Below are 14960 nucleotides of genomic sequence, written 5' to 3' on the forward strand. Positions count from 1 at the left end.
CCTACCCAGAGCTCTCCTTCACAGTTTCTGTTTTTCTTAGCAGCAAATCTCCTTGTACTTAGCCGATCCATTCACTTCTTTTCAATGGGATCCCCCTTCTCCGCAACCAAAGACCCACAGCTACAAAACAAACCAAAACCAGAGCCAGTATCTCTCTGCCTCCCTTGTAAAGGGCAAACTAGCCCATAATTAACTACTAACTCCACTTCCCCTGTCACTCTTCCTTTCAGTGCATTTTCTTTCTGCATTTTATTCCAAAGATACTCCCCTTGGGCTGGGCTTCCTCTCAACCACGATCCTCCCAGTCACTTCCCCCAGTAACTCTTTACAGGGACTTGCTCTTCTAGTAATTCCAACCTAACAGGGGATTTCAAGTATAAGTTTTGTTAGGGGTGCAACCTGGCTACAGGCAGCTCTCGGCCCCTCCTTTCCTCCCTCAGTTCCCCAACAGCCCTCCTCTCCGTTCCTCCACCCTGCGTTTAAACCTTTTATTTTAAGTCGCAGCAACGGCACTGAAAACAGCACAGCGTAACAGCGGGCTCGCCTCTAGCCTTTCCCGTCCCTCTCAGTGTCCTGCCATCCTCTGATGATGTATTTCCTGTTTCCGCCCCAGATGCAAAAACTTAGATTATGAGTTGTCTAGGGACAGAAAAAGTACCAGCCTATCCCTAGTTACTGTTAGCCTTGTCTTCTGTTTATTCTTTAGTGGAAGAAACCACTCATTTTGGGCTCCTCTCCCAAACCATCTAACTATCAGAAGGCCTGTGAGCCATAGGCTGTTGTAGGCCTAACACTAACCAAGCAGCACCGAGGATGCAGTCTTCGGTAATTCACGTTTGCATTGCCTAACACCTTGTTCTTCTTGCACAGGCATTTGATTCTTTTTTTTATTGAGCTGTTAAAACAGATTTTTTTTTTGTTTGTAGTTAGTAGACCTTTTGACTGGAGTAATCAAACAATGTAGCAGTATGTGCCTCTGCCCTCTCTCTCTGTGCTTTGGGGTGTTCTGACACTGATTTATTTCCTATCAAACAATCATCAGTTTGCTAGGGATTGGGAGCAGTCAGCTGAAAATTACTCCAAAGCATGGTATGACTGGTTAAACTGGATTACAGTAGATCATATCTGTACTTTGCTGGTGTGGTTTCACGAGGTCCTTTGACAACTACATGCATTAGATTCAGTGGAAACTGTTTCCAGATGGGTCACAGGTGCTCAAGAGCGACATGCCTTTCTCCATATACTCTTTATTTTGGGGGGGGGGGGGATTCCAGTGGAGGCTGTGGCACCTGCTCTTTCCTGTGGTCCTTGGGAAATAGTGGCATTGCTGCCTAAGTGGTGAACAACCTTTTTCCCCTCAAGCTTTACAGATTTCTCTTTGAACTTGCCCTGCAAAATATTCTTATGTTATCTGTGGTTTCCTCTGCTTCTCGCTTATCTAAAACCTTTCACGAGATGTTGCTGCCTGACGCTCTTTTTGCTTTCTTTCCCCTCACTTACTCTTTTGGGGTACTATGTCCTTCTCTTAGTCCTTCGATACAGTCACGGTTCTAAACCAGTCTCTTTTCTTCTGATCAGTTTTTAGAGCAGATCTCCATTACTGTGGTAGTTAATATTACTGCTATTTTTTTTAAATTTAACTTTCAGTGGAATAACCACTCATTTGAGCTTAGTTTAATTTATTTAATTTGATATAACGCCCTTCATAAAATCAGAGTGGTTTACAGTTTTAATAAATCCACCAATAAATGGAAAAGAACTACAACTTTCGCAAAACATCTGATTACAAAAAAAGCCTGTGAGTCGCTCAGTATTTTGGAGTATTGGTTTATGCCACTCTTTTTCTCTCTTAACCGTCACTCAGTGTCTTGAGGTGCTATGCCCATCTTCATTTCCTTTGAGTTATTCATGGCGCAACTGGTCCTGCCTTGTCCTTCTTTCATTACATTATTTAGCACTGTGTATGCAAGGTTCAAGCATCTGTTTTAAGGGTCAGTTAGGAGGGTTCTAGTGCTGGAACTGCTTGTTTTCTTTGGGGTATTAAACCAGTGTCTTTTGGCCTGACCTTTTTTTTTAGAGTAGATTTCCAGAAGTTAGTAATAGTACTGTCTTATATTTAGCACCAGTGGAACATACCATTCATTATAGGCTCCATTCTCAATCCATCTGTACAAAAAGGGCCATGAATCATGGACGTGTATAACTCCATTCAAGGTATGAACCTTGGTCTTACAGACTCGGTCTCCCACCTCAAGCTGCTCTGAGGATACGGTCTTCTGTATGCCACATTTCCTGAACCCTACAGATGGAAGGAAACAGACATTGGGCTGCTCCTTCTTTGGTAGTGATGTTTAATTTCTTTCCTGTTAAAACCATTATTATCTTGCTGAGAAAGAGGAGCAGTTATTTGTAGCTGGCTGGGGTGGTTTCATGATGTCTCCTGACAAGTGCATGCATTAGACTCCTTGGTTTGTGTTTCCAGATGGATTAGTTGGGTCACTGATATTGTTGGAAACACATTGCACCTAAAATAACCTCTGGTCGAGAGTCGCGGTACAAAGAGGAGCTGCACCCTCAACTGGAGTTTCCAATGGAAGGTGTGGCAGCGGTCATCTCCCTTAACCCTGGGGAAATGATAATGCTGCTAGAGTGGCGAGTAGCCATTCCAGCCTCCCTCTTGAACTCAGTCTTCAAAGTTCTTTCAGTGTTCTCTTAGGTATATGTGGTTTCTCAGGTACTCTTGTCCAAATCTGTTTCTTCAATTTCCTGAGAGCTTTTGTTTGGTGGCAGGTGCAGGCAGTTAAATGTCCTCAGTATTAATGACTCAGTGTGCACTCGCTGGATTGGACAGAAGAGTTTCATTGGCTAGAAGCTAGGAATGGGACTAATGAATTCTAGGGGAAACTGTTACAGAGTGAAACTTATTTCGATCTCGAAGAGGGCACTTGGCTTTGTAGTGGCCAGGCTGCTTACAATACAACCAAGTCCTTAGGATCTTTAGCAAAAGATATGGCAGGTCTGCTTCCTGGACATCTAATAGGATTACCCTTTCCCAAGCCCCAAGTTCGTTTCCTGATTTCAAAACTCTTCTAGTCTTTTTGTATGGTCTCTCAAGACAAGGAAGATCTGCAGTGTCTCTTTATTTAGCAGGCCTTGGAACAAGCAAGTAAGAAGCTTTTTATTCCAGATTATCTATGGAAACATGATTTTATTAGGTCTGTCAGCTTTTTTTTTTTAGGTCACAGATCTGATATTAGCTAGTTCTGGTAAAAACAAGGGTCATCTGAAAAATACTCCTAGAATTTTTTTTATGTAGTATGATTTTAAAAAAATTGTTATGTGGTACCTATGGTATATTTGTAATGCAGACATTTTGTTCACAATGGCAGCCTAACATTTACCGTTTTTCAAATCTTCAGCATACCAGCAGTTTCTAAGTTCTCTAGATAAGCCATTCCATGTATTTTTCTATCAGATAACCCAGCAGCAACTTATAGAAAGGAATAGTGAACCCTCCATTAATATAATGTCCGTGAAATACCGCCATGCCCATGATTCGTCCAACAAAATGGAAATAAGAGAGATGATCAGGGTTGACTGAAGAATGTGGATTGATTTGTAGCATGTAAATATTGTCAGTGGAATACTGGAACAGTGCATAATATGGATTCAGCATTTCATGGCATAGAAAATACAGCCACTCCCTTGCCACTCCACCATAGTCTAATCCTTCTTCTCCCCAAAACTTTCACCACAAGGTGCTTTTTAAGGTCTCATTTTCATAATTTGACTGTATGATTCCTCAAGGATTTCTTCTCGATATACTTCAATGCAGCAATGACCTGCTTGCGGTTACTGCAATGACAGCTCATGTCTGAGCACTTTGAGCTTCTGTACTAAGTCTCTCTCATTTCTCTGTGCAGGTAGTTCTTCACCATGTTCTAATGAATCTTTATTCCTTTGAGTTATTCACGGCACTACTGGTGCTACTTTGCCCCCCTTTCACTAGCTTCACAAAGCAAGCAAAGAATCCAGTATTCTGACCCCCAACTATAAGAAGCCTTGTTTCTTTTGATCCATGGGCCACTATTTGTTTAACATCATCCAAGGTATGAACCTCGGTCTGAAGGATTTGGACTTTGAACCCAAGCAGCACTGAGGATGCAGTCTTCTGAACGCCACATTTGCTGAATGAGTGCCTGCCCCCATGAGTTGGTGGTACCATAGAGTGCATGATGATGATGATGCTCCTTACTGGCCCTGTAACACTACAAATTTGTACTTTTCCAACAAAACCTGCTGACTTTCTCCGGCTATGTGGCTCAGTGAATGCCTGTCCCTTGTGTTCTGCTCAGACAAATGCAGCCCTGCTTAAACAAGCACACAGTCCAAAGTTGTACTTCTTTGCTAAAACAGATTTTTCTTTCTTCCTCCAGTCTCCAACAAAGTGGAAATAAGAGAGATGATCAGGGTTGGCTGAAGAATGTGGATTGATTTGCAGTATGTAAATATTGTCAGTGGAATACTGGAACAGTCCATAATAGGGATTCAGCATTTCATGGCACAATAAATACATCCACTCCCTTGCCACTCCACCGTAGTCTAATCCTTCTTCACCACAAAATTTCACCATAAGGTGCATTTTTAGGTTTCATCTTAATGACTTGATGGTATGATTCCTCAAAGATTTCTTCTCGAGATACTTGAATATGGCAATAACCTGCTTGTGTTTGTACAAATGGGGGGGGGGTTGTGGGTGATACATCGCGGGGGGGGGGGGGATGCGCGGCGGCAATCCGCTCTGGTTGGCAGCCAACCAAGGAACACCACTGCTGTTATGTAGAGTTCCTTCCATGTCATGTTTAAAAAAAAACAACAACAATCCCTACAACCGTTCCCTTGCAAATAACAGCTGAAAAAAACAGAATTTGCAGGATCAGCATGCTTGTGTTGCCAATCTCCTGCCCTCATAAGAACCAGATGAGTGGCTGCTGAACACCCCCAGTATTGAGCAAATGCCTTCTTTCCCACTGATGGTTAGCCTGCAGGAGGCAGGCCTGCCAAGTGCCATAGTCGATGCAAAGCCCCCAGATATTCAATGCCTGGCTGTTTCCGGTGACTTGCATTAAATATCCCTTTTTTTTCCCCTGTGGCTTAAATTTAAGAGGCCAAGTTAATACTATAGCAGCCAAATGTAGGACTGCCGTTTAGGTCCTAGTGCTGTGTGTTCTGTGTGTGGGGGGGGGGGGGGGTCTTTCTCCTGTCCTCTTCCATATTGCTCTCAGGGAGGTTTAGTAAGGCATCTAAATACATTCACTCCCTCTCCACATATTTGGGATTTTGCTCACACCTTTTTCAGTAGTAGGTCAAAGTGAGTTACATTCAGGTACAGTGGATATTTCCCTGTCCCTGGAGAGCTCACAATCTAAATTTTGACCACTCATCTTTGACAAGCAACTTTTTTCCTTATTTTGGTGGAATCAGCTCGTTTGCTATTTTGAACTACAGTACTTCAAGGCAGTTTGAATCCATCCTCTCTTACAGACTGGTTTCTAGCTTTATCAGAGCTCTGGCCTCATCTTTCATAAGCAGCCTTTTTCCTTACCTTGGAGCAGTCAGCTCCTTTGCTACTCTTACAGACTGGTAAATAGCCTTTCTGCATCCTAGAGGAGGGCTGGTGGGACTGTGCAGCTGGGGGAGGGATACAGGGGAAACAGGAGGGCTGGTGGGACTGTGCGGCTGAGGGGGGATGCAGGGGAAACAGGAGGACTGGTGGGACTGTGCGGCTGGGGGGAGAGGCAGGGGGGCTCAAGTGTGCTCAGGGAGGAGGAGAGGAAAGGTGGAAAAGGCCGTGTCTTGGTGCAGGGAACCGCATTACTGGGGTATGGCGGGATCTCTTTGGTGGGGGGAGACCAGAGGAGGGGCCGGGACGGACAAGGGCATAAGGCAAGAGGTGGGGACCAGGGGTAGGACCGGAAGTGCGGGGAGGAGCAACACCAGCCAGGGACCCCTCATTGCCGTCATCATCATCATCCTCTGCCTCAGAAGATGACATTTCTGCAGAGACAAATATCAGTTATCAGATAATACCCCGAGGGCATTATCAAATCTCATGTGGCAGACTCGTGTGAAATCAACAAATACCTGGGCTGTTGTCAAGGTTAGACTTGACCTCCTGGAGCCATTCTGAGTGGTCCTTCCTCAAGGCCCGTGCCCGTTTTTTCAGCTCCTCAAGCTGTTAAACAAGAAGAAGGGCGATCAGATGAAAAGAAATAAATATAAAAAAGCGATGATGCACTGTCTTGCAAGGATTCACGTGATATGATGCACTGTCATGCTCATTAGCTGTACCCACGTTCTAGAAAAAAACTTTTTTGTACACGCACATAACGTTCATATTTGCAGGAAAAATTAGGACGAACAGTACCGGCCAATCCACTAATGGTCATTAGACCAATACCTGTTTTTACACACACATACAAACGTCCCTATATACAGCCAATACTTACGGATCTGGGGTATGAAGAACGCTTATTAAATAAGCGTTGTAGAACTTTCCACCCCTCATCCATGCGTGTGATGTTGCGTCTTTTCCCTGGACGGGGGAAAAGACGCTTCTCATTTATAATAAACAGCTATGCTAACCACAGCACGTCCATGTCGGAGAAGTTGGGCTTTCTCCTTCGTGCAGCCATGATTTCAACAAATGTGCACATGCACGTAACCACGTCGATATGCACGCACTACATAGACGTGCTTATGACAGGACCTCCCAGCAGCCTCTGACCACATGTTCAATGTATCACGGAAAAGGATTCACATTTTTCTTTAAGAAGCTTTATTTTTAAAAAATCAGACAGGCTCCGATGCTGCAGGCTCTTTTTCGGACATAATTCAACCCCGGAGTAATACAACGTCCTTTTTGCCCCTGCTTCACTCAGCTGAGCCAATCACAGTGCGTTTAGCTCATCCCAATTGGTTGTGTTGGTTGTGGTGACCAGGGTGATGTCTAGTAGTTTGTTCACGAGTTGGTATAATTGTTTCGTGTCTTTGTATTCAGGCCCTATTTTGGTTTTGTAGTACAGTGAAACCTCGGTTTTCGTCGATAATTCGTCCGAAAATTATTGACGAAAACTGAAACCGACGAAAACCGAGGCAACAAGCAATTTTTCTTCTAAATTCTTTTAAATGAATATAAAAGACTAATGTATAGAATAAATGAACATTTAACATGGCAGTTACCTTTCTGAAGACTCTTCTTGGTGTATGGAAGATGGAGAGAGAGGAGCAGAGATTATTGTTTGGAAGGGGGATCCCCCTCCATAAGGACACTATCTGGAGGGGGGGTCACTTCCTTTCTTGTTCTTTTGGCACCAGTAAGGGCTTCACTTTACAATCGCCACTAGCATTACCACACAACAAAAGAGTAAGCCTATCTTTCATAGGCTTATGTCCTGGCAGTGCCTTTTCCTCCTGTGTAATGAAGTTCTCTTTGGCATTTTCTTCCAAAACAGGCCAGTTTCATCACAGTTGAAGACTTGTTGGGGGATGAATCCTTCAGCCTCTACGTAATCTTTGAATTCAGACACAAATTTTTCAGCACCAGACTTGTCCGAATCGCAGCTTCTCCGTGCCTAGTAACGCTGTGTATGCCAGTGCGCCTCTTGAATTTTTTTGAACCAGCCTCTGCTGGCCTTAAAATCACTTAGTGAAGTAGCACTTGTCCCAGGCATTTTCTTAATGAGATCGGTATACAACAGTCTGTCCTTTTCACATATGATGGCCTCAGAAACAGAATCGCCATCTAACTGTTTTTGATTGATCCAAATTAATAATAACTGTTCCACATCTTCAATTACTACTACTACTACTATTTGCAGAAGCCTCGTCCTCTTGACAGGGGAATGAATCCCATCAACATTCAGTGTCACTATTCTCAGTTTTGCTACAGATATACTGCTGCTGCTGCTGCTGCAGCAGCTGTTGTTATAACCCTCAGCCAAATCTTTTTACCACCAGTCAGACAGGCCCCCCAGCTAGGCCTCCCCGACTTCCAACATTCCTTCTGTGTTCTCTGCGGCCCTATTCCCTCAGCTTGTCCAACTTCACCTGGAGATCTAACCTGTCCCCCCTTTTGCTGGCATACCCCGGTGCTTCAGCTCTATCGGCTTCCCAACCTCGTCCTCCGACGCTCCAGTGCTTGTCCCACTCAATCGGTAATCTTTTGTTCCGTGGGGGGTAGGAGGAACCACATAAATTTGCTGATAATAATTACTCGGGGACGGAGCAGGGCTTACAAGCGTCTGCTCAGCCTGCTGGCATCACGTGACCCCCAGAATCTTGTGTTCTAGTCTTCTGTGTTTTGTGTGTTTTCGTCTTGGCTTTGGGCCGTTGGGATCAGTAGTGGCTTTTAGTCCTTTGAATGTTGGTGCGCAGGGAAGGTGGATTTATGGGTTAAATATAGGTAGCTTACTCACAGTTGGTTGTTCAGATGTGTTGCCAATAGTTCTGAGTGTTGTGTTGGAAGATTGCAGGGAACAGAGGCTCCATAGTTCTGAGAGCTATAGTAGTGTTTGGAGGTAGGACCCCAAGGAGAGACAACTGTGCTGCAGTGGTTGGAGGTAGGAAGCTGAGGAGAGACAACTGTGCTGCAGAGGTAGTTAGGCAGTCAGGCAGGTGGAATTCACTCGGGGGTTCCGCAGCCACGGTCGCTGTATCACCTACTGCTGCTGCAATGCTGCTGTTGCGGTGGTTGGAGGTGGGACGCTGAGGAGAGATAACTGTTCTGCAGAGGTAATTAAACAGTCGGGCAGGCTGGTATCACTCGGGGGTTGAGTTCAGAGCTGTTCCTGTCCGCCATCTGCTACGTGCGGCGTGGGGCAACGCCATCCGACTACAGGCTGCTCCGAGCCTTGCGTCGCTCACCTCACGCCTCACTGACTGTCTCCGACGACCGATCCTCTCTCCCGCTCCTCGTGTCCGCCTCTCTCTGTCCCACAACTCCAATCGTGCAGCGCTCTGCTCCCTCCCCTGTCAGTCGGCGCCCCATGCACTTTGCCTGGTTGGCGATGCTGGGGTTGGGCTCGATGGGTGGCCGGCAATGCAGGAGGTGGCTCTGGTGAGGGGGTTGTCAGTGGAGGTGAGTGCAGTCGGTGGAAGCAATCGGTCCTGGGCGTTCGTGGGCCTGGAAGAGTCTTAGCAGGCTTCCTGCGGTGTCTCTGGGTGCAATCAGGCTGGTGTCGAGGCCCGGCTCGGGCCTGGACCGGGCAGTAATGCGGTCCTGGGTTTCGCGGGTTGGCAGACTGTGTGGTGTCCTGGCTCAGATCTGATGGCCGAGGGTTAGTCTGGGTTCTGTGGCGCCTCCCGCCTCACTCTCCGGCAAAATTAGCCAGCATAATAGCAGCCGATCCCCGGTCAGGGCTGCCAAGGGTCCTCGGAGCTGACTGCTCCTGCGACCATCTAGTCGGCAGCCATGTTGTACAACATCCAATGTCTGCTGTGTGGGCGGGGCTTCCTCACCTGGTCGCTTGGGGAAGCTGTATGGAGCGGTGGGCAGCCAAGGAGGATCTCACATTGAGGAGCTACGGTTCCCGGCTGGCTTCTGCTGTTCTTTCTGATCCCACATCTGACGTCCGCTGTGTAGGTGGGGCTTCCTCAGTCACTTCTAGCTTGGGGAAGCTAGATGAAAAGGCGGGTAGCCAAGGAAGGTCCCACGTGGAGGAGCTATGACTCCCGGCTGGCTTCTGCTGGGCTCGCTGATCCGTGACATCCAGCATCCGCTCTTACCCTGTGTTGTGGTATCTGTTCTGGATATTAAGAATCTCTCTCCATAAGAAATCCTTAGTGCAAATCTCCCAGTTCCTGACAAGGTCTTCCTTGAGTACCTTGTGGGGAGGTGCAGTCACAGCCTCCTTAGGAGGAGATGTGTAGTCCAGGACCTCGAGCATCTTGACCCTGGGCTCATCCTCCACTTCCAAAGGTAATGGAATGGCATCTGCCATTTCTCTTTACAAAAGATGGAAATGAAAGGTTCTCCGGAGGAGACTTCCTCCTTTCAGGTGGAGGGGAGTGTTCAGAGGGAATTCCATAGGACTCGACCAAGGAAAAATACCTTGGATTTTCCTCTGAATGCCATGAGTGCTTTTCCTCATTGTCAGACATTACATCCCAATCGGAGTGTCTAGACCGAGCCTCGATGCAGAGGAACCACGTCCTCAAGAATGGCATTGAGATGCTGTCTCCTGCCTCTCCACTGACGTTGAAGGAGTGCCAGCATCGGCGTCGGAGGCTGCACTGCAGGCTGAGGGCCAGACGAGGCCACAACAGGAGGCAGGTTAGGTGCAAGCACCCCCGATGCCGATGCACACCATTGCATGAGGCCATCCAGCAGTTCGGGGAGCAAGGCCCGGATGCACTCATCGAGGGTTGACACCAGGAAAAGCTGGGGTGCCGGCTCAGCCGCAGGTTACAGAACCGCCAAGGTTGATGTGGGAGCTGGATGTTGGCTGCTAGGAGACCGAAGTGCTTGAAATTGTCGAAAATTCAGAGCACAAGCTATGATATAATTAACCATCTTTGTGACATCTTTGAGGACATCCTCAATTTTTTTTGCTACTTTCCCTGGCACAGAGAGTTTCTTGATGTATAATACAATGGAACTGAATGACTTGATGTTTTATTTCTTTAACAAAGAACCGTATGAAACCAGATGTTGTGCCCACCATAGAAGGTGCCTCATCACTAGTAATTTAAACCACTTTTTCTGGTCTTATGTCTTGTGACAAAAAAAGCCTCCATCACAGCATTGTAGATATCTATCCCTTGTGTTCTTTCAGGCAAAGACAACAGTTTCACCAGCTCTTCTCTCATGATGTCATCAACAGCATAACGCAAAATTACTGCTAGTCTTGCATGATTATTTACATCTGTACTTTCATCCAAGCACATGGAGTAACAGGCTGCCTTTTGTAAGTCAGTGGTGAGCTGCTAATTAACATCACTTGCCATGCGATGGACTTGATCTTTAACAGTATTTCTGCTAAGTGGCATCCCAGAGATGCATTGAATAATTTTATCCTTGTTTGGCAAATCATGAAAAAGATAATTACTCCCGGACAACATGGCCGCTTTGATTATATCCCCATCAGAGAAGGGTTTACCATATTTTGCTATGCACAGTGAAATTTTAAAACTGGCATTTGTCAGATGATTTGTTCTAGAAAGATAGCTGCAAAAAAACTAAGATACTGGGAATTATATCTCCTCAATTTGCCTTCAATAAACTCTTTTCTTTCAGTTTAAATTAGTTTGGTAACATTTTTGTGGTTGGTGTCAGTGTCGTCTGACACTTGATGTGCAACACACAACACTTTCGTTACACAGAATACATAACGCTTTTCCATTGCGTTCAATAACTCCAAATGACTCTGTCCAGACCTCTTGGAATGATCTTCCACTATCTGTTTTTGGTTGTTGTTTTTTTTTTTTGCTGCACTCATTTTTGGGTGTTCAAGACTGAGTCTACAAAATAATAAAAAAAAAAAAATATGAAACTCCCAATACAAATCTATCCCTATACCAGAAATAGCTAACACTATGATATTCTTACAGACAAGCCTCCAGTGAACAACAAGGCAGGGCCAGCGCCGCAATGCCTGTGCTGTGGCCTGAGCGCTCTGCTTCCTTCAGCTATGCCACACTGTGAGCTATGCTCCCCTCCAACCCCACCATGGGAATCACCTTCGTGATATACACAGGGCAGCAAGAAGACAGAAGAGACAACTGGATGGGGCGCATGATTATGGAGGAGGAGCCAATCTGCACACTGCATCTCAGGCTACTTTGCGGCCATATAATAAACTACTATGGCCTCATAGTTGACTGAGATTGAAGACAGTGTAGCACCATTTTAGAGGACCTTTTTGCACTGTGTATTGGCACATACGCAGTGCAAACTGGGCGTTGCTTGCTCTGATTCCACTTTGAACTGAGCGCTGCTTTGAACTGCTTTAATAGTTCAAAGCAGCGCTCAGCCAGAGAAATAAAAAATTTCTTTGTCCTTCTGGGTGGGTGGGGGGGGGGGGGTCAGTACAGAAATGCAGGTCACACAGGTTTAAAAATAGTAACAATAGTGTGTGGTAAAAAATGTGTAGTGGCCTCACCCATGATATTTAGCTTCCCTGAGTTGCTTCCCCCTCGATAGGTAGAAAAATTACAAAATCATACTCACTTTCCTACTCCCGCTCTACCGCTGCTCGTTGCTGGTCTCCTCATGTCTTCTCTTTCAGTTCCCGCGCTGCCACAAAACATCATGACATTATGTGATGGTGCTGGACTTTTTTTTTTTAATCATGTTTATTAATCAACAGTCAAACAACAAGAATCCTGGCATTCTAGTGTCTGTGCGTCAACATTTTATTTTATCCCTCTTCCTCCCCTACCCGTCCTATCCCTCCTCACCCGCCCTACCTATACCCTTCCCCTCCCTGTTTCCTGTCAAGGTAGGTTCGGTCTTTTTATGAGTTTAATATTCTGCTACGTGCTGTTGGGGTTAATGATTCCCAGAATGGCACCCACGTTGTACAGAACAGGTCTCCTTTTGGGGAGGCTGGGTCGGAGATCCCTGAGCATTCCAATGAGCAAAGATGTATCATAGATGACCTCCAATGAGGTATTGAAGGGCCTTCCTGGTCTAACCACAGCTGGAGAGTCACTCTTTTTGCCATCAGCATTGTCCTTTTGAGGAAGCCCCTCAATCCCCTTTGCATTGCAAGAACAGTATGAAAGGTATCGAATAATTGTCCGGGTAGCGGTCTCCATGTCACATTCCAGAGCCTCAAAACGTGTTTAGCCAAGTTTTTCCAAAAAATCTTGATTAGGGGGCAGGTCCAGAACATGTGTCCCAGGCGGGCGCCCTTGGCCTTGCAGCGGGGGCATTCGCTATTATCTCTCAAGGTGGCTCGGAATGCTCTGTATGGTGAGACATGAAGCCTCAACAAAAACTTGTAGTTCATCTCCCGCCAACTGGCATTTTCCGTAAGTTGGTGGGTGGCTTGTAGACATATTTCTATCTGTGCTGCTGAAAGTCTCAAATCTAATTCTTGTGTCCACTGTTGAGCTACTTTAGATAGGTCATGTTTGGGTGTTATATCTCTCAAGTAAGCATGGTAATATTTTAAAGCTGTTCACTGCTGGGCTTCCAAGTCCATCAGTTCATTTAAATATTCTCACACCTCTGGCGATAGTCCCCTTGGGTCTAGTGATTTAACATAATGCTGCAATTGGAAATAAGCAAATCTGTCTGACTCATTCATACCATATTCTTCATTCAAATTCTCAAAGGTTTTGTAGCATTCCTTGTTCGTTTAGCACATGGAAGAGGTACTGAATGCCCCTGGAAAACCACCTACGAAAAGCTCCAGAAGTGTTTCCCACTGGAAAATCGGTGTTACCTACTGTGGGCAATAGTGGGGACACCTCCGGATCTAGGCCCTTATATCTACATATCCAGCGCCAAGCCTGGCAAAGTGGCTGCAGGATTACTGCAAAGTGGCCTAAACCAGGGGCTTTTCTTGCGGGTGCGTGTAGCCAGTATGAAAAATGCATGGGTTTCAGGCAAGCAACCTCTGTAGGTGTACATATGTAAACGTTTTTTTACCTAAACCATTCCGAAAGGTGGCGGATCCGGCTTACCATCACAAAGAGTCGCAGGTTTAAAAGTCCCAAGCCTCCCTTTTCCCTGGGGAGCATACCTGTCGCCAGGGGGATTCGCGCCCTTTTGCCCTGCCATATAAACTCAGTTTCCTGTGCAACCATTTTTCATCTTTGCAAGTGAGTGTTATAGGGATCATTTGGCAAATGTAGATCAATTTAGGGAACAGCATCATATTATATAATGCTATATGACCTGATAATGATAGGGGTAATCCCTTCCATTTTTTTAAAGCCTCACTTAGCTGTTGTTTTAATATTTGCATGTTAACATTTGTGAGTTGTGTGAAACCTGCATAGTTAAACTCGTCTACTGCCGCCAGTAGTCTTGGCAGTGTGTTCTGGGGCTGTGTGAGGGTAAGGAATATGTAATTGGCAAATGCTAGAACCTTTACAGGCTGTTCAGGTAGACTACCCTTATATCTGGGTCTTTTAGTATTGAATAACGGGTGAGAGAGGACACTCCTGTCTCGTCCCTCTCTGGACCTCAAAGTTAGGGGTCTGGACATTATTTACTAATAGTCGTGCTGTGGGCCTCATATACAAGGTTTTTATGGCTTGCATGCACCCCCCCCCCCCACCACACTCCTACATACTCCAGCACCTGGAACAAATATTGCCAGTTTACCTTGTCGAAGGCTTTCCCCGCGTCCAGGCTGACCAGCAGGAGTTGGTCTTTGTTCGTCTGGCAATGGGCTATGGAGAGGAGCACCTTCCTGATATTCAACACCGAGGTTCTGCCCCTGACGAAACCCACCTGATGGTCCCCTATCACTAGTGGAATATGAGGGACCAGCCGCTCCATTAGCACCAGGGACAGGACCTTTAAGTCCACGTTTAATAAAGAGATTGGGCGATATGATTCCACCCTGTCCCGAGGCTTATTTGGTTTGGGGATGAGTGTAATTAACGCTTCATTTTCTCCCACAGAGAAGTGATCTTGCTCTATTACAGCCTCAAAGTAAGCTACCAGTGGAGCGCCGATCTGTAATTCGAATATTTTATAATATTCGTGTGAGAAACCATCTGGTCCCGGAGAGGTACCCAGTGGAAGTGCTTTGATTACTTTCTGGATTTCAGTGAGCTTTAATGGCTGTGCTAGGTGGGTCTGGACCACCTGTGGGAGGCCTGGAATCCCTGCTTCTTCCAAATAGTCTAATATTGATGGGTTTTCAGTCTGTGAGTCGTCTTGGAACAGTTTTTTGAAATAAGAGTGGAAAGCCTCCATTATGCCTTGTTGTGTTGTGGTT

Source organism: Microcaecilia unicolor, chromosome 2 (genome assembly GCF_901765095.1).
Source record: "Microcaecilia unicolor chromosome 2, aMicUni1.1, whole genome shotgun sequence".
In the NCBI taxonomy this organism is placed as follows: Eukaryota; Metazoa; Chordata; class Amphibia; order Gymnophiona; family Siphonopidae; genus Microcaecilia; species Microcaecilia unicolor.